This window comes from Antechinus flavipes, chromosome 1, assembly GCF_016432865.1.
Source record: "Antechinus flavipes isolate AdamAnt ecotype Samford, QLD, Australia chromosome 1, AdamAnt_v2, whole genome shotgun sequence".
NCBI classification, from domain to species: Eukaryota; Metazoa; Chordata; class Mammalia; order Dasyuromorphia; family Dasyuridae; genus Antechinus; species Antechinus flavipes.
In genome coordinates this window covers 567,117,909-567,138,987 of record NC_067398.1, presented here as the reverse complement: position 1 = coordinate 567,138,987, position 21,079 = coordinate 567,117,909, and positions in this window count along the sequence as shown.

The window sequence follows — 21,079 nt, the reverse complement described above, 5'->3', positions numbered from 1 at the left end:
CCAGATTATTGTCTATGCATTTTTTTCTTTGTATTTCAACATAAAAAGATTTTTTTTATCCAAACGTTATTAACTTGGCTTTGGTCAGCAGAAATTATTCCTTCAATTGTCTCTTCTAGTTTTTCAAATGCATTGTAAAAATATTTTCTTTCCCATCCCACCTACTGTACCCCTTCACAGTTCTTTTTTTTTGCCATCAATAGATCTTTTTTTTAATTAACACTACTACTTTTAGAATATCTCAACACAATAATATAGTTATTTACTAACTATTCCCATGTCCCCTTATAACAAGTTTTTTCTATCCCCTAGGGTCCACATAAGCGAGGCTGGGAACATCTGGGATAGAATTTCTAATTGCCCATCATAAAATTTCCCAGGCAATGTTTTACCACTCTTAAGTGCATCATGCCAGAATATGTCACACCATACTAGAGGGGGAGGGGAGGAAACACTTATTTATTAAGCACCTTTGTGCTAGTTCCTGTGCTTAGCACCTTGCATGTATCTTATTTGATTTACTTCCTTTTGTCAATTTTTGACCAGAAGAGTGGGAAGTAGACACAGAAATAATTATAGTGGATAATGAGAATGGTAAAGAACTGAAACTAGTAAAACTGTTCACTGGGCAAATTATGTTGAGGGAAGCCAAGTTGTAGAGGACACGTCTACATGGTGGGAAGAGTTGGTTCATCTCTCAGAGAGTCTCAGCCCTCTTTTAGGGGTTGGCAAGAAAGGCAGGCTCTTGGAGAAGTGTATCTTGCTAATAAGACACTAAGGGTAGCAGTCAGGAATGTTTGTACCTTGAATCTCCAAAAGGACAAAAGAGAAAAGATAGATAGACAGTACTTTGGTGGTGGGGAAAGCATAAATCATCCATTGGATATCAGTATCCTCGATTAAAATCCCATTCACACCATCCTAGTTATGGCTTTAATGCCATGCTCTCTATAACCATGTATATGACTTATTTTACTGTAGGAACTGTAGGTAGATAGATGGTTGAAATTATTCTGGACTTGGAAGGGTAGATCCCTAAACCACATTGGTATGTCCCAAAAATATTCACAAATATGTCTCAGACTAAAAACAAAGTTGGAAAGTACTGACTGTGACAAACAAGGTTTCCTGCTTTCACTATTCATATGCATCTTCACCCCAAGATTTAAAAATAGAGATTCTCCTCTTTAACCTAGACATTTTTCTTTTCCATTTCCACTCCTCTGAAATGAGCCATCAGTAAGTAACACAACCCTCAATCACATATTGTTATCATTTTAAAAAACCAATTAGAAGCTTTCCCTGATGCTGATGATATATTGTGTTTTATTTTGTCCTTATTTTGACAGGATAGGTTAATAATTAAACATTTCCTGTGTCAAAAATAGAGCTTAAGAAACTATTATAGTGTGATATCTTACCAGGTTGTATGTACACAGCATATACAGGTTAGTTCATTAAAGATTATGGGTGCCTAAATTTCTTTAAAAAAGAAAAAGGTTGGGGATACTCAGTAAATGCTGATTGACTAATTAAAGTGATCATCATACTTAAGCTGTTAAGACTGAGCCCACAATCCCAGCCTTTTATCTCACCAAAAATAATTCAACATTTATAAATTGTTGAACACACACATATTTATATGTGTATATTCAACACTTTCAGGAAACTTTCAGCTTCAACACCAACCTGATTCTATCCATCTTATAATTTATCTTATTAATATGTTTGATTTACTACTATGTGACACACTGGATGAAGTTTTAGGGTCATTAGTATAACAAAGTTCAAATCTGGTATCAGACTCTGATTTGCCTCAGTTTCCTCATCTTTACAATGAACTGGAGAAGGAAATGGTAAATCATTTCAACATCTTTACCAAGGAAACTAGAACAACAGTCATGGAGAATCTGAAATGATTGAACAATAATATGCATTAACAATTTCTCCAAATAGACAATATCCACACGTATTCAGTAAACACTCTGTTGGAACCATTGATGTACTTGGCATATAAATCCAGATAATTGTCAAAAGTAATATCCCTCACAAAGACATAGAGAGGGATGAAACTTTCAAACACAGTAGAAATTACGAATGTATAGAGATGGAAGCCCAGGGAAGAATACCAACTGTTGCCATAATGAAAACAGAGTTTTTATCATCTGGAGTTTCTAACTCTCAGTAAAATAATTTAAAGTTTATTATGTGAGAAGGGGTTTTGGAAGCTTTAAACTGTGATCAAACTGGGAATTATTTTTGCTGTCATTATTGCTGTTTCTATTATGTTTAATTATCATTTTTGTCCATAACTATAATTTCATTGGCCTAGGAAAATTCCTACTAGGGGACCTAACACCTCTCCTCCAAGTAGTTCCCTGCAACTTTTCTCCAACTTATAGTCTTATGGACTAGCCAGTAACTGAGAAGTTAAGTGACTTACTAGATACAGGTGAGTTGCACATGTCAGGGGAAGGTCTGGAGCACAGTTTTTTCTGACTCTGAGGTCTGCTCACTTCTACTCCATACATTATTATTTTAAGCATTTGTTATAAACATAACCTGACACTTTCTCTCAGCTGCCTGTCTATCTTGGCAATACCTATTAATACTGAAATAAATGCTTCTGTGTGCCACAACTTAAACCCTTAAAAGAACATGCAAACTTTGCCTGCACTGCAGTGTTTGGAGACCACCTCACCTCCTCTCTATCAATTTGTCTATCTCCCTTGACAATGTTCTTTCTTTCTTTTGGATTTTTATCTCCAATACTTAGCATAGTGTCTGGCACTTAGTAGGCCCCTAATAAAATATTTATTGATGTGAATGTAATCTTTAACCTATAATGAGTTATACATTATTGTTATAATTATAATAATTACTTTTGTTGTAGGTAAAATTCAGGGATTTCTGATTAATCTACATTTTTAGAATTTGATCAAACATGGATTATGGGTGGGTAAGAAGGTAAGAGGTGAGAAGGAAGAACATTGTCCAAGTTACTCCATTTGAATGAAAAGAAATATGAAATCTGGCTAGAAGCCAAACCCAACATCGTCTGGCTACAATGGACACCTTCAACATAAATGGTCTAATCGTTCGAAGTTTATTAGTACAGTTTTACTGAACAGAGCTTGGCACTCTGGCTCATTTTCCATTGGCATGAGAGAGTTAAGGAAGGGAGCTGCCAAAAAAAATTTTTAGCCAACCCGATTAGAATCAGAATACTCAGTGGAAGCTTGGTGCCTAGACAGCCATTTTGGATAACACCTGAAAGCTTCCAGGTACTGAGTCTAAAGTAAAGGAAATAAATCAGATTTCAGCAAAAGAAAGGCAGGAAGGGTAAGGAATTGGGCTGCAAATTAATGAACAGAGAATTACAGATGCCAGCCCTGCAGTACTCCTGGTGGGGGCTGACCCCAAAGCACACATGTACAGTGATTAGGTGAGTATGCCCAATAGGATATAAATAATGCCCTCAAATGAAGATATGAAGTACATAAGCTTATCTCCTGAAATCATGGAGAATTAGGGGGCAAGACACCTCAGGATCCCTGGACAGTACCCAGACTGTCTATTATTAGTCCATAGACTAAGCCTATTAGAGAAAAAAGAGGAATAACTGTGTTGTTTTGACTTCATTTGTCTCTACTTTTCTTCTGTATGTCCAGGTGACTCATTGTAATGGAAAGAACCATCAGACCTGAAAGCAGGGGATCCCCCTTCCTGGACCCACCTCCAAGCACCCATTGGTTGAGTAGACTTGAGCTAGTGATAGCATCAATCCTAGGCATCCTAGGAGATCACATAAGTGCTCTGGGCCACATGTTTTTCTACTGTAAAATTGGGAAAATAAATTGCCTAAAATTGAGGAAAATGCCTATTTCACAGCTACTACAGCTGTTATTTCCATTTTACAGAATAAAACTGAAGCTGAAAAAGGTCAATTGATTTCCTACAGTGACATAGCTGATACATTTCTAAGATGAGATTTGAATCTAGGCCTTTCTGACACTATCTCCAGCTTCTATCTGCTGTGCTATATTGCTTCTTGCTGTAAATATAAACATATATGCATACTGTATATGCATTTGTTGTTATTATTCAGATCTATGAATTCATTGGTATAAGAACTCCTAGGAAAACTCTTTTGATCAACACAACTCAGTAGCTTTTCTGCAACTTTTAGTCCTTGAGTTTGTCATGAGACACTAACTTGCCTAGAGTCACACAGTCAATATGTGTCAGAAGCAGTCTTAAAACCCAGAAGTCAACCCTCTATCCTCAACATCATATTGCCTCTCTATGTATATGTAAATATATGAGTACATATGTGTATATATACACACATATATGTATATATACATACAAAGATAAGTAGTAGAGCTGTAATTTCATTAATGTAGCAAACTCCCAGGAGAACAAATTCTATCAATTCAGGTTGGTCTCTTCTCTGAAACAAATAGTTTTAGAGATACATGTGAAACCCTAACCCAAAATATGTCAAAGCTGAAACCTGAACCCAGATTTTGGCTCTGAAACTAATTCAGTTTTCACTGAGTTCTGTTTTTTACAGATAGAGGATAGAGATAAATAAATATATATATATATATATCTATCATATAGATAGATAGATAAATATATATGGTATACAGATAAATAGATATACATGCATTATATATATGTATATATATGTGTGTGTGTGTGTGTGTGTATGTGTGTGTGTGTGTGTATGTATGTATGTATGAAGTGATGGTGTGTGTTCAGTCATTTTTCAGTCATGTCCAACTCTTTGTGACCCCACTTGGGGTCTTTTTGGCAAAGATACTTCAGTGGTTTGGCATTTCCTTTTCCGGCTCACTTCACAGAAGAGGAACCAAGGCAAACAGGAATAAGTGACTTATCCAAAGTCACACAGCTACAAAGTGTCTGAAGCTAGATTTGAACTCAGATCTTCCTCAGCTCTCTCCACTGAATCACTTAGCTGCTCTATAAATATGGATATATATAAATATGGATACATAAGTGTTTTTGTAAGGGTGAGGTCTGGAACTGTGTTTTAATCTATATAGAATCTTCTCCTCTCAATCTAAAATGGGAATTTCTTGTAATTTATCATTTTAGAGAGTCTCCTGGGAGAACTAAGATCAACAAATTATTCTTGGTCATGTAACCAGTGTATGTCATAAGTAGGATTTGAGCCTAAATTCGTCTCATGTGTTGAGCATGAGTGTAGCCCTGTATTCCTCGCCTTGCCATTAGATTCAGTGCCCAAACTTCTGTATTTTGGATCCTCTATTCTATGTCTAGAGCCTCTTTCCCTTTGATGCAGGTATTTGAAGGACATCTGATAAGTTTTTGTTTTGAAAATCATTGAGTAAAAAAACCAAGAAAAGGACCTTAGAAACCCTGCCAATCTCAGACCTTTGGCTCAGATATTAAATCACAGATTGGGGGGGAGGACGGAAGAAGATGCATATTTGCTAGAGAACAGAGCACATGTATAGGCTAGTATGTGCCTCTGCTACATATTACTAGTGGACTATACTCTTCAGGTTGCCCTTCTGTGACTTATTTTCCCCTGTCTGTCTTTAGTCTTCTGCTTTTTAGAATTTCTAACAATCCTCAGTGCTCATCTCAAGAACAACCCTTTACATTCTTTCCCTCCTCAACTATAATTTTATCCACTAAGTCAAGCTTTCAAGATTAGTCACATCTAATGTCAGTATACTGTATCCAGTTACTTATGAAATACATTTAATCATCTAAGTACAATGAATCATATTTTTGAAGTGCCTTCCAAATATATTTTTCAAATATTCAGTCTATAAAAAATATGATAATGCTATTGAGATAGATGAGGAAGGAAAAATTATGTAAGAGAGCACTAGACTGAGAAACAGACATTCTAAATTCTGGTCCTAAACCAAGAAGAAGAAATTGCTTGCTGAAATGGAAATTATAGGAAATTTGTGGAGAAATTACCATTTCTTCTCAGAATTTCTTATACAGGACAATAGATTCAGGCTTAGTTTGACATGTACCCAGGATTAAGAGAAAGCAGATTTCAAAGAAATCAAAGAAAAGATAGGTAGGATCCCATGACCTAAAATTCCATAATCTCTAAAAAAGGAGAGATCATGTAAAGCTCTCAATATGGAAATTCTAAAGACCCAAAAAGAAAGTCTGATGAGTCCATAAAATGCGACCCATCAAAGTGTAATAGAGGGCAACAATTAACATTAAAAACTTAAAACAAAATCCTTCGTGGAAGATGGAAGCAAAAGTCAGTAATAGAGAATTAATACAAAATTATGGCATAGTCTATTCTAAGAGTGGCAAAACCAAGAATGAGCTGAAGTTTGTGAATAAATGACACTGAAAAAGGGTTTGCTTGATTTTTAGCTATGTTAGGGAAAATAAGAGAATCAAAACAAAAAAAGTCTAAGACTTTGTTAACTGGATGGAGCAGAACCTCATTCTGATCTTGAGTTAGTTAACCTTCAGTAGAATTACTACTACTACTCATAACTCCTACCATAGGGGCAAGATAATTATTGCTTATTAATTATTAGCTTCTCTTCTTTGTCCCTTCTCACACCAGATGTTGGCTATATATCCTGTAATTATATAAAATTGCTCAGTTTCCCAACTCCTATCACCACAGTTGGCATCAAACATGAGACAAGGATAGCTACTGCTAATTTCTTTAAAATAGAAGGAAATAGGTATCACAATGACAAGGTGTGTGGAAGAAAGCACAAAGGAGCTGATCAGTATCTATCATTTGTAATAACAACTGATGTGAATGCTTCTGGCTGTAGCAAGAGGAGAGACTTCCAGTGTTCAGTCTCTTTCTGCCTCATTAGGTACAAAACAAAAAAATTCTGAAGTTAGATTTCAAGTAGAAAGAGAGCATCCTTGCCAACTAACTCTGAGGCAAGGAAAGAAATTTTTTAAAATTTCATCCAATCATTGTTCACTTTTCAACCAGTTCCCTGTACAGTAAGGACCCCATCCACTATTTCGACAACTGTCAGAATCTTTGTGGGAAAAACACAAACTCCAAACTCTCCAAAGTTCATGTGAAATCAAAATGGAGGAAATCATGACTCTTCATTCCTGACCCAATTTCTCCTTCTTTTCCCAAATTCCTTGCCAAATGAAAAAAAAAATCTTTCATATCTCCAGTTTCATGGTGGCTAATGGAACTTGTCTTCATCTCCATAGAAACTCTGATGCATTGTTAGATTCTGATTCAGGATTACAGAGAGATGACAGAATAGTTGACCTCTTATTTTCCATCTGCTTTCTCTGCCAAAGGAAATGATTATTAAGCCATTAAATGCAGAACAGTAGTAGCTAATAGAAAATGGAATCTAAGATAGGAAGCGATATAGGCAGAAAACACTTAGCTGTCATCTGGTTAGAAGGAATTGGGGAAGGCTTCATGCAAGAAATATTTAAGCTTGAGCTCTATCTTAATTTAAGAGAGAGTATGATCAAGTTTAGCCTGAAGAAAAAGAGGGCACATGATAGCTCTCTTCAAATTAAAAGATTATTGTAGAAAAATTGTTCTTTTTGATACCAGAAGGCAGAATTAGAAGTTGACAAAAGACTAATTTAGATATGATATAAGGAAATCACAATTAGAATTATCCAAAAGTGATATGGGATGCTTTGGGAGATAATTAGTTCCCCCTCACTAAAAGTCTTCAAATAGAGACTTCTTGACACTTCTTGATGAAGTTGTAGATGAGATTCTGGGTGAAGTAGGGGCCAAGGTAAGAGGCTCCAAGGTCCTTTTCAAATCTGATATGATTAGAAACATTTCATTCCCCTTCAACTAAAGGTCATTTTTCTTCTGAAAATTTTCCTATGGTATTTTGCTTTGGTATTCGATATCTTCTCTTTACATCATTTGTCACCCCCTACACTTAATAGTATTTTTTATCTACACATAAAGATAATTTCTAACATTCACTTATAATATTTTAAGTTGCAAATTTTCTCCCTTCTTAACCAACACTGCAAACAATTTGATACAGATTACACAGTATACATCTTTTCTTGTACTATATATTGAAGAGTAGCAATGAGTGGTGAAGAGTAGCAATAGTAGTAAGAGTGATGAATCTAGAATCAGGAGATAACTGTGTTCAAATTGACCTGTGAAAGTTATTAGATAGAACACAGAGAAATTAAAATCTCTTAATTTCAGTTTTTTAATCTGTAAATTGAAGATAGTAATACTTAAAATACTTAGCTCACAGACTGACTGTAAAGATTAAAGAATGATGATAATAAAGCACTTTGCAAACTTTATGGTACTCTATAAATGTTAGATATTATTATGTGTGTGCTGTATTTCCATCACTAGACTATAATCTCCTCAAGGGTATCCTATAATAGGCACATAAGAAATGATTACTGAATTAAATTAAATTGAATTTATCAGGAATAGATTTTGTAGAAAATGAGTTTTTCCTGAACTCTACTGACATTCTTCAACTTTGTCAGGGCCACAAGTTATAAACATATATAAAACTAGTGTTCTTTAGGAATTTGCCGGGATTCTCTCTTTTTTCTATTACTCCCTGAGACTTAGCTTGGGCCTCATATTCAAGGCAATCTACACTGATAGGTTTCTCATGTCATGGGAAATTCTCTCCTCTAAGATCTATCCATTAGTATTAATTTATTGTATCAAAGTAAAGCAAACAACTTAGAGGAGAAAGTTTTTTTTAATACTACTAATTAAAACATAGCAGACATATAGCATAAAATGCAGCATCTACAATCACCTTCCAAGATAAAAATTATTTTCTCTCACACTGAGCTAGGTCACTCAAATGACAGGTATTTAAAATCAGGTGACCCTTGGTTTATCTAGACTGGTTACTGTCATTCTAGGGGTAACAGATTAATTGGAGGAACATTGTCTTCATGACTCAAAAAAGCACATTTGTACTACGAGTAACATTACTCCTATGCAAGAGGTGAGGACTGCTAGACACCATATGGAGTGACTGAAAGAAAAACAATACTGACCATAGGGCCTAGGTAACCTGTATAGTGATGGCCTCACCACAATGGCAATTCCTAAGGACAAGGGACATCATGAAGGCAATGGCTGCCCAAGGAATGAAGAGATGGTTTACAAGAGAACATTATATACTATAACAACAAGATTTTATGATAATCAACTGTGATGGGCTTGACTCTTTTCAATAGTGAGGTGATTTAAGACAATTCCAACAGATTTGTGATGCATTCAGACAGAGAACCATGGAGACTAAATGTGGATCAAAGCATACTATTTTCACTTTTTTGTTATTTTTTTGTTTGCTTTTTTCTTTCTTGTGTTTTTTTTCTTTTTGATATGATTTTTCTTGCTCAGCATGGCAAATACGGAAATATGTTTAGAAGAATTGCACATGTTTAACTTATGTCACATTGCTTGCTGTCTTGGGGAGGTAGGTTCAGGGAAGGAGGGGAAAAATTGTTTTGCAAAGATGAATGTTGAAAACTATTATTGCATATATATAGAAAAATAAAATACTATTTTAAAAAAGAGATGGATCAAAGGCAGACTTTATGCTCTCACCATTATCCCAAATTGGGGCTCAGCCAGAAGAAAGAGAGAGGAAAGATCTGACAGTTGAAATGAGAACAGAAGGCAGCTAAGTTCAGAGTGAGTAGGATTTATCATAAGCTGTCAGTGTGGGCCATGCAGACCTATTGGTTAATATTGTCTCTGAAGATATTTACCAGCTCACTAATGTTATTGCTGAGAATTCTTTCTGAGTATAGGAAAGACAAAGAGGATCTAAGAAATAAGAGCTAAAGGGATGACAGAAGCACACTTTGAAAAATATTTTGAGCCAAGACAATCAAAATGAGTAAGCCAAATGGGACAGACAAGAGGGTGAGAAGGAATCAAAGACTGACCCGGTCAACGCCACAGAAGAACTAGATGAGAACTACTACAAAGGTTACTCATTGCCAAGATGGGTTGCTGAGTGAATAGATTGGACAACTTTTTAATTCTTTTTGATGAAGTGAGACAGTATCCCAAGACGTTCAAAGAAACTGCATCTCACTTAGGGCTTCTAGTGCCTAGAGCCAGACCTGGCTGTGACATAAAACTTTCTTATCCTTCCAGCTCAGGCCACCCTCACATTGTTTAAAGTTGTGCCACCTAATCTCTTACTTCTCAAGTAGTGTCATTAAAAGATGGTGTGTTGTTGTGATAGCATAGAAATTACCAATTTCCTGATTCATTGTCAATTTTTTTTTCTTTCAGTACACGTGCACACACACACACACATGCTACCCTCAAAAGTATTTAAAACATTGTTTTTGGCTATTGGGGCTAAGATGTAAATAAAGGGATGATTGTCTTTGTAAAACTTTAAGTTGGAGCTATTAAATATCACCAAGTAATACCAGTAAAATAGTAGGGTGAACAGAGCACTCCAGGCTCCTATAAGTTCAGATGAGGAAGCAAAGGGAACATCCCATTTTTCTTGTTGCTAATTACCATACTGCCACAGTTGTAAAGTTTTCCTCTTTATAGAAAAACAGAGTGATGCACCAATTAAAGTTCATCATTTGAAAGTGGTGGCTTAGAGAAGTGGGAGGGAAACACTGCTTGCCTTACTTGAGAAAGGACAAGGTAATTTAACCCAAAAAAAGTTTGTGTCTTGCCTTGATGACAGGATACCCAATTGTCTTGCCTGAATTGGGGGAAAAGCCATTCCCTATTTATTGGAAGGACTTGTTTCATCTTTTCCTGAGCCTCCCAGATGAGAAGAGCCTGATGCCTATGAGGTAACTACATGGATGTGGGACAGTGGATAGAGCAGTGGATATAGAATCAGGACAACTTTAATTCAGTACATTTCTCCCCCTTAGATACTTATTAGCTGTGTGGCTACAGTTATCACTTCATTCTTCCTTGGATTAATTTTCTCATCTTCAGAATTGAGAAAATTAGTATTCACCTACAGGGTTGTTTGGAGATAAAATGAGATAAAAGTTGTAAAAAACAAACAAACTTTATAAACCTTAAAGCACTGTATAAATGCAAGTTTTTGTTATTGTTACCATCTCTTATGAATCTCTATAATAGTTTTGTTTCATTTTAACTCTACCTTCTGTTAAAGTCATTTGTGAATCTCATCTGCCAAAGAACACTGGATCTGAAAGAATAACTGAGTAACAAATTACCTAAATTCACTGAGCCTCAGTTTCTCCATCTACAAAGAAAAGGGGGTGAGGGTGAGCCAAGATGACAGGAGGGCAGAAGTAAAGGCACTTGCCAAACCCCTCCCTCAAACTGTTCCAAATTCCTTTAATAATGACTCTAAATAAATTTTAGTGTAAGATTACCCAAAAGGATGAAGTAAAACAAGAAAAGGGGTTAATCATGTTGGAGCTGAAAAACTCATAGAGGTGTTATAAGGAAAGCTATCTAAATCCTCAAATGCTATGTAAATGTCAGTTATTATTATTATCATCATCTCTGACAATAGTTATCTAACAAAAATAATATCCCTAATATTATTCTATGATTCACAGAATTTAATAATTAAAACCTTAAATATTTGCACAATTCTTATGATCTATGTTTAGAATCCTTTAATAGCTATCCATTACTATCTAAATTCTGTATCTTAGCATTCAGACTCAAGAATCTGTGGAAAGGTTCTTAGAGATTATCTAGACCAGCTCAAGGATAAGTAGGAATCCTATCTACATGTCATTTAAAGATCCCAGCCTACTATCTCATGAGGCAGCCTATTTCTCTTCTGGTTAACATTAGAATGGATTCTTTTTTGACTAAAAGATCACCTCCTAATGGCCTCTATAGTCCTTTCCCAGTCTGAGATCCTATAATACTATTGTAAAAATTATTTTTCCTTAAATGTAGCTTAAACTTATATTGCAGAGGCAGCCTCCATATAGCTCCCCTAGCTCACCACTATGGGATCAAGAAAAGAGTGTCCAATATCTCTTCTTCATGACAGTTTATAATGTCCTTAGTTCCTTCAAAATGATCCTCAAATGAATTTAGACCCATCCTATTGTGGTTACTCAATACTAAATGTGATACCTGGTGCCTTTGGGGGGCACTTTTCGTCTCTATGGTATTCTTTATGATATTTTCTTTGCATCTTACAAATCCGTTTGTGAGATGCAAAGAAGATATCATAAGCAAAACCATGGAGTTAAAATATATGTGTGTATATGTAAATGTATATGCATAAGTATATTTGTATATATACACACATGCATGTTATATGCACACACATATACATTTATGTGTCTATATATTATATATGAACACACATGTGTATATATGACAAAGAGTAAAACATTCCCTGCTGCCCACTATTTTGGGAAAGGCAGTGTTCATATACAAGTATACACAGAATGAATAGATACAGAACAAATATAAAATATATAAAAAGTAGAGAGATATGGAACTAGCAACTGGGGAGGGGGGATGTCAGAAAAGGTTCTGTGTGGTAGGTAGTGTTTGAATTGAGTCTTGATAGAAATGCTTCTATGAGACAAAAGTGAATAAGGAGAACATTATAGACATGGAGGTGACCAGAAAAATAGAGGGAAGGGAAGGGGGAATAATCACTTTTAACATGCCTACTATGTGCTAGGTGCTTTATAAATGTTATCTCATTTGATTTTCACAACAACCCTATGAGGTATATACAATGATTATCCCAAGGTTACAATTCAGGGAAGTAAGGCAGAGTTAGTTTAGTGATTAGTCCAGGATCATACAGCCAAGAAATTTGAGGCCCAGTGGTGTATGTACTGTATAACTCAGCTACACAAAGAAATGAGATTGTGTAGCATTGTGAAGAACAGAAAGAAAGGCTGTTTGGCTGGATTCTGGTGCTAGAAAAAGAGAAATAAAGTTGGAAAGACAAGATGAGGCTGGATTGTGAAAGACAATCAGTGAAGAAAAAGAATGGATCATGTCCTATTCTTTCTCAACCACCACTGTACAGTTTTATATATTGTTAATTTGACTTTCTTTTGAGGCACCTTGCTATAGTGGAAATATTGAAGCCAGGGGACTTAGGTTGATAACCTGCTTCTAACACTTACCTACCTGTATAACACTGAGAAAACTACTTCAACTCTCTCAGCTTTGGTTTCCTTGTCTATAAAATGAAGGGACTAGATGACCTCCAATGTTCCTGCCAGTTCTAAACCATGATCCTAAAATCCTATAGATTTCTAACCAAAAACTTTTTGCCAAAGTTATTAATTCAATTGAAAGAGTTATAAGCAATGCTGATATTAAGATAATAATTCTAAGACTTCCTAAATCTACTACTCTAACATGCTTATCTCTCTCCCTCTACTCTTAACTATTTTATTCAATAGAACAAAATTCAATCTCAAAGGATTATATCTTGAGTTCCAAAGGTCATAGGGTCCATTCCCCTCATTTTCCAAATGAAGAAAGTGAGTGTAGAGAAGGCAAATGATTGAATCATACAGCTAGTAAGTATTTCAAGTGGAATTAGAACCCATCTTCTTGGCTTCATCATGCTACCAATGATGCCTCTTGGATGAGATGATTTTTTATCCACGGATATTATTGTATTGTATTCAATTCACATTCTATCCTCAATGACAAAGTCAAAATCAGAAACGCTAATTTTAATAGAACACCCAGGCTATATTCTGACTTTCTATGTCACTGAAATGTAATGGTCAGCCTTAGCTTGAATATATTTAAAATGTCTCTCCTTTTCTCAAATAAGGCAACCTTTGGGTGAATCCTGTCTGATGTTTCACTAATATATCTGTCGACTCCCTGTCCAAAGTTCTAACAGTTCATCTATATTCTTACTGTGCCCCATCATTCAAACCCTAGAGTCTGGTATCAATTTTATCCCCAAGGGCAAGGAGACTCCTGTGTTCAGTCTCCACTTCCCTCTAGTGTTGAATGGCATTGAGCCAATTTTGATGAACTGCCAGATCTTAAACGATGAAAAATGGCCTGCTAGGGCTTATGCTTCTGACCTCTTGACTTAGTGTCTTAGTGGCACACCAGATGTACAAATGGAAAAACACAGCCTCCCACACAGGTATTTTTCATGCTTTGAACAATATGCAAGACTCTCTTGCACATGAGAGATGACCAAAAGAGCAAATACCAAGGCAATGCTGCTGAGCTATCTCTTCAGATTCAGTCATCATTTGCTCTTAACCCACCCACACATTTTCATACTGTAACTCAAACTCCCCTTGATTATCCCAAATATCTTGGTTTTTCAAGTTGGTTCAAGAGATTTAGAGAAAATCCTTTTTTTGACATTCACCTCAAAGTTCAGACATGGGGGTGGGGTTAATGGAGGACATTTGGCCCTTCAGAGAGTCATCAGCTCAGTGTTCGTGCTGGCAAACTCATGATAGATGTGACGATTCTCATGTGCGAAGGGGAGACTGCCTTTGCCTGTTTCTGTCCGGCTAGCAAAACAGGAGGAGCTGCCAAGACAAACAGTTCAAGGTATGAAAGTTAACAGTTAGCAATCACGATGGTGTGAAACGTTCCCATGAAGCCCAGACTTCAAGGATGGGGCTTGGATTTGCTTGAATGTCCTGCATTCTTTTACAATGAAAACAGGGCAGCACAAGAGCAGTGTGGGAGATGGCAGCCAGAGAGACGACCATCAATTTAGTTACTATGGACCCCTGGTTGAGGGGGGTGAAGGGTGGTGGGACTGGAATGTGTATCACAGCGACTTCTGACGCCAGCCACTGTTAGGCACTCAGCCCTGGAAGCTCAGCATTTATTGCCCACCTCTTCCCCACTCCTCCCTATCCTTCCCTGTCTCCCCCTACTAAGCCAAAAAAAAAAAAAAAAGACTATTAATAGGTCATATAAAAAGAGCCCTTGTAGTTCATAATCATTTTCATCTGGAATGGGGAAACCAACCATAAAATGTCTGTATAGTGATTACATGGGTCAGTGAAACAGGTTTGTATTAGCTAATACTCTGAAGCAGTAGAAACTTACAGATTTGGGAGAGGATGGTTTATGACCTTTAATGCCTATGCTGACACAGTGGATCAAGAGAAGCCTTATTTTTATGTTTGAGCCATCACTAAACAAGAAGGCAAAAACTAATCATTACAAGCCAGATGACAACTGGAATGCTGTAATAACTTGACAGATATTTATGCAGTTTGTAAGGTTTTGGATGAGTCTCATTTTCAGAAAATGAAAAACTGTTAGGAAGTTAGATCAGGCCATTAGAATATTCAAAGCATTATTCATTCACTAGCCAATTATGTAATTCTATATAGAAGCAAACACCAGCAGAAAGCTAGTTAAGTCCTCAAGACGTGAAAGTTCATTGTTCTCTGTGTCACCACCATCACTTCATTTGCAGTTAATATGTCCCTTAAATATTATTAGTGGACCAAATGAAATCTAGAGTTGAGAAAGCATAGTAGACACAATTAACTCAGAGATATGTTGTGACAGTTTGATGGTTTGGCCTCAGACTACATTCTGACTCCTTCTCCCTCCATTTATTTTCAGATGACAAGCAAACGTTTTTTAAAGGGGTGGAGAATAGGGGGCAGGGAACTGTACATTTTTTCCCTACCTTAATTCTAATGATCTCATTTAAGTTCCTTTTAACACATGTCTTTTCTGTAATAAAACATGCCAAGTTTTATTATCTCAGCTAAGATGTCTTGTCCTAATGACTAACCATTTTTTTGTTCTTGACATTCTTAATAGTCTCCTTTCTCTATCTTTAGATAAGTAATGATGGTTGGACAAAATGAAGATGTGCCATTATTTCATAAAATGCAGTGCAACAAACAAAAATTTCCTTAAAGTTACATGGAGAACAAAGCAGGATTACATAGAAGTTATAAGAAATTAAAGGAGGAAATGGAATATGGTATTCAGAAGAGCAAAAAAGATCAACTGACATCCCAAAATAACATATTCTGCAAAAGTCAGTCTAACTAGCAAGGAAAATAAGTAGATAATCATTAAAATAGAAGATTAAAATTATTTCTTCAAAAGAACAAAAGGGACAAGCAAGATGTTCATTGTATAAACTTAACAGATAGCAGAAAAGTAAATAGTTTAAGACAGAAATAAAAAACTAAAAAATTTAAATGAGACAACAAGATAATAAAATGCAGAGCAGGACTTTCTAGATAATCTCACTTCTTTCTCCCACTTGACTAAGTTCTCTTTCTTTCATTTTTAGCCCCCTGAAAAAGCATTCTATGTGATTTTTTTCTTCCTCAGAGAATTCATCATTTTCAGAGAACAACAGAAATAAGGAATTCGGTCTGTTTGAGCCATTGTCACCTCATCTTCATTGTTAATGACATCATCTGTTGCCTAATTTGATTCTGGACCATCTATATATATTCATAAACTCCTGAGGCTATTAAAGTTTAATGTGTTCAAAGTTTTTTGTTTTTTGGGGGGGAAGTTTTGTCCCATGGATTTTCAACTCTATAAATCTAGGACAAATGGAAAGAAAAGAAATGAACAATCCTCTTGCTATCATTGGGATGTTAGGATTTTTTTTTAACCTAGAGCATGAAATATATATAAAATATATATAAATCCATACATATATACATACATACACATATATTCTAAATATATAGCATGGTCTATATACTACATATGGAGAGATTGTATATGTACATATGTACAATATGTAAAGAAATATTCTGAAAAAGGTAGCCTCTCCAGGGAAACAATAATCCAGATTTGGATGACAGTTCTAGCTCAGCCAATGACATTTCATTTCTCTGATATAATAATATATTGTTATCTCTGAGATCTCATCTCTTAGTATTCTATGATCAAAAAAGTTGCTTTTTTTCCACTAGGTTTTATATGTGTGATACACTTAGTTCATTGGAGAAGAGATATGACATAAATCCCTACCCAGTGCCAAAATGGCAGACAGAAACTAAAACAAAATGGTTTATTTGGACAAAATAATAACACAAATAATCAAGGATAGTCAAGCAATAGACTTATTCTTAACCCTTCATGAGTGAATGCATATAATATTTAACAGACTCATATGATAGTGGGAAATGGTTCAGTATCTCTTCCCCAAGCAAATCCCTCAAAATATTCATGTTCTATTGCTTGTGGAGTTATGAACTGATTCAACCATTCTGGAAAGCAATTTGGAACTATGCCCAAAGGACTATCAAACTGTTCATACCCTTTGACCAGCAGTGTCTCTACTGGGCCTGTATCCCTAAGAGATCATAAAGAAGAGAAAAGGACCCACGTGTGCAAAAATGTTTGTGGCAACCCTTTTTGTAGTGACAAGAAACTGGAAACTAAGTGAATGTACATCAATTGGAGAATAGCCAACTAAGTTGTGGTATGTGAATGTTAGAATATTATTGTTCTATAAGAAACGATCAGCAGGATTATTTCAGAGAGGCCTGGAGAGACTTATATAAACTGATGCTACGTGAAGTGAATAGAGTCAGGAGATCATTATACAAAGCAACAGCAAGATTATATGATGATCTTTTTTGAGTCTATAAATATCTAAATCCCCTTACATTTATCTTTCCATCTCAAGACATGACCCTGATAACTTATTCCATTCAAAGCAAATGGACTTGAGTTCCAAGATGCTTCAAGAAGCCATTAGAAAAGGAAGGAAGCAAATCACTGGATTATATATTCATTCCTACTGTCATATCCAAGTATATGTTGCCCTTATATATGTGTTTAATTCTAATGTTTATGTATTTATGGGAAAAAATGTTTTGATCTTTAGCCTAATGTAATGTGCTTTCTAAAGCTCCCAAGTTGGGGTGCCAAAGTGTACTATGCTTTCTAGAATCCCCACACTGGGATGCCAAAATATACCAAACTGGACTAGCTCTCTGGAGGATCTCGGGACCAGTCCAAGTCCTTGGTCTTAGTGGAGGAATGATGAGGTGAGACTCACGTGGATGGTCAAAACATGGAGTCCATTTATTCCAAATTCTCTCTCCCTTATATACTCTAATACCCTTATATAACCAAAGCAACACTGCACATGTGCTAATATACTGCGCATGCTAGACTACATAAACAACTTGCTACTGTATATAGATGACTCTTCTACTTGGTATCACTCTGCTGTAATTACAACACAGATTGTCACTGCTCACAACTTCTCAGAAAGGCTGAGAACCCTTAGGGGAGATGGGGAGCCGAACCAGACATTGTTAGCAGGTTCCCTCTAGGATGAAGGATCTTATACCTCACCCAGAGTTCCTCCACTATCTGTGGCCCTCTACACTTTGAAGTAAATAACTTTCTATTGGTTATTTCCAAGTTGTCTATGGCAGTGGTGTCAAACTCAAATGCAAACAGATTCCTATGGACTACAGACCAACTTAGAAGAAAGCAAATTTTATCTGTTATACTGTATCTTTATTTATTTTGTTAAAAATTTCCCAATTACATTTTAATCTGATTCTGGCCCTATTCCTAGAGCATTGTTTGACATCTCTGAACTATAACATTCCCAATAAAATTTCCAGATTGATTATAGTTAAACTTAATCAAATCACAATAAGATTCTATCTATAGAATAAAGGATGCTCATTTCCTGATAATTTCATATATTCAAAAGCATTCTTGATTCCCACGACAATTGAGGACACCAATGGCTACAATGATTTTAGAATAATTGTTCCCAAGCTTTGTCATTTAATGACTGTGAGGGTGGAGGGAGGGAAGGATGACATTTTGATGACCTTTAGCTTCCAATTTCCACATCCATCCTTCCTAAAGACAACAATCAGATTTTTAAACTATAGGGAAGGAAGTTTTAACTACAAAATCCTTCCCCCATTTTAATAAAAAGGAATGAGAAATGCAACTTTGGACAGGAAGAAGGTAACAAGGGAGAAGTTAACAAACAAGTCTGCAGGATGAGGAGGTGGAATCAATAAACATTGCTCCTTGACAAGTGCAGAGAGAAGAATAGAAAACTGCAGTGTAGGCTTTATTTAAAAAGTATTACTTAATGATAAATGTGACCAAAAGTAAAGAATTATATTTTTGCAGTTTGTAGTCCTCTTCTTCATCTATTCTACTCCTTCAAGGTACAACGATGTTGAATAAAATTTGGATAGAACTAGTACTAGACCTGTGGTTTCACTGGGATGAGGAAGTCTGGGATGAGAAAATTCTTTTTAGCAGCATCTTTTCTGTTTAGAGAGATACTTAGAAAATTAAGAGATCAAATAACTGCCAAAAGTCACATAACCAGGCTGTCAGAGACAGAACTTGAACCCAGGTATTCCTGGCTACAGAAACAGATTGCTTATGCCATGCTGCCTCTGAAAGAGGAAATATGGTGCAGTGGAAATAGCATAAAGGATCTGTGTTCAAATTTTCAGTTCTCCTATATACCTATGTGATCTTGGGTAAGTCACTAACTGCCAGTGTAATGCCGGAGAAACTGAGGCAGGAGAGAGAGATTAGAGAGTTTTTAATATTTTATTAATGGGAGAGTAAAATTGACTGGACAGGACTCTCATCTCAAATTATCCAGTCAGACAGAGATTAAAGATATACTGGGACCAAGGAATCCATGTTGGTCCCAGGGCTGGAGGAGACTGTGCAGCCACCAGCCGCCATCCTCCAGCCATGAATGGAGGAACCCCAACTTCTTAAATACCTTTTTTCTAAACAAAGGAAGGGGTAAGAAGTGAGGGAAAATCTCTATCAGGATAGGGAGGCCATAAATCCTAGAAAACCCAGAGACAGGATGTCTGAATACAAAGAAGTAAAGATATTGTGGGGGTATCTTGGAATATTTTAGAGGGATATTGTAAATCCTTGAAGATAGAAAAGAGTCAGGAGGTCTATTCTCTTGTTTATCTTACTAATTTGTAACCTTTGAACAAATAGTCCTCAGTCTTACTGGGTCAGAGGGGGATTTACAACTAAAGAGATTGAGACAGAACAGTTAAGGAAACTGAGACAAGGGAAACTCGTACAGGGAAACTGAGTCAGGACAGTTAAAGAGAACTGTGGCATAACACCAGGATTCAAAATGACTTTTCCTCACTTTAAAAAAAAAATGACTGGGATGGATTAGGTAATGTTTATGTTTCCTTTTAGTTATAAATTCACAATCCCATTGATAAAGTTTAAATTTAGGGAACCAAAATGAGATTAGGGTTTATGGTGGTCAAGGAGGTAAATGATAAGGTCTAGTGGCAGGTTTGGGATTCAGGGAACCAAATGGAGAGGTTTGGCTCCCCTGCAGCCCCTTTGCATTCGGCGCAAGGATAGGGAGTTTTGGGGAACTCCCTTCTGCCATCACAGAGGTTCTCTGTAAAAGAATTTACAGACCCAAAAATCTAGATTGATAAAAGAGGTTTATTATGGGGATTGGAAGTAAGGTTAGAAATCCTGACAGAGGCATAAAATCTGGTTAGGAAATAGGTGAGGGTAAAGGATTTTTAGAGTTTCGGAGTCCCCTCTTCACCATTAATTCCCATCTCCTTCTTGTACTCTCTCCTGAAGCCCATTAGAGTGATTTCCCACCTCTAAACTACCACTTTGCACCTATTATTGGACACCTAATCATAGCTTGTTTCATGATATTCTCTTGTACTGTTGCTTTATGAAGTTTTGTTTTAAACATATGTGACTGCCTTGTCTTTTTAACTAGATTGTAAAAGCCTTGAAGGTCAGCATTTTGTATGGTCTCACTGATGTGATAGAACTGTGTCCCCCTGATCTTTTGGGGAGGTGGACCTAAATCTCAATCCATCCAGGTTCTGTGAAAGCTACCTGATTCCTATGGGAAACTCCCACCTCCAATTGATCTGGGAGTCACTTTGGTCTAGAAAACAATCACCGCCCTTATTGATTTAGAAATTAGCCCCTAAAGGCTCTCTAGCCCCAAACCATGGAAGGCTAAATGAAATTCAAGATTCTGTATCCCAAACTTCACAATCTTCCTAATCAGAAAGTGGCCCTGTGAGAGAAAGAGTTTCTCCATGAAAATAA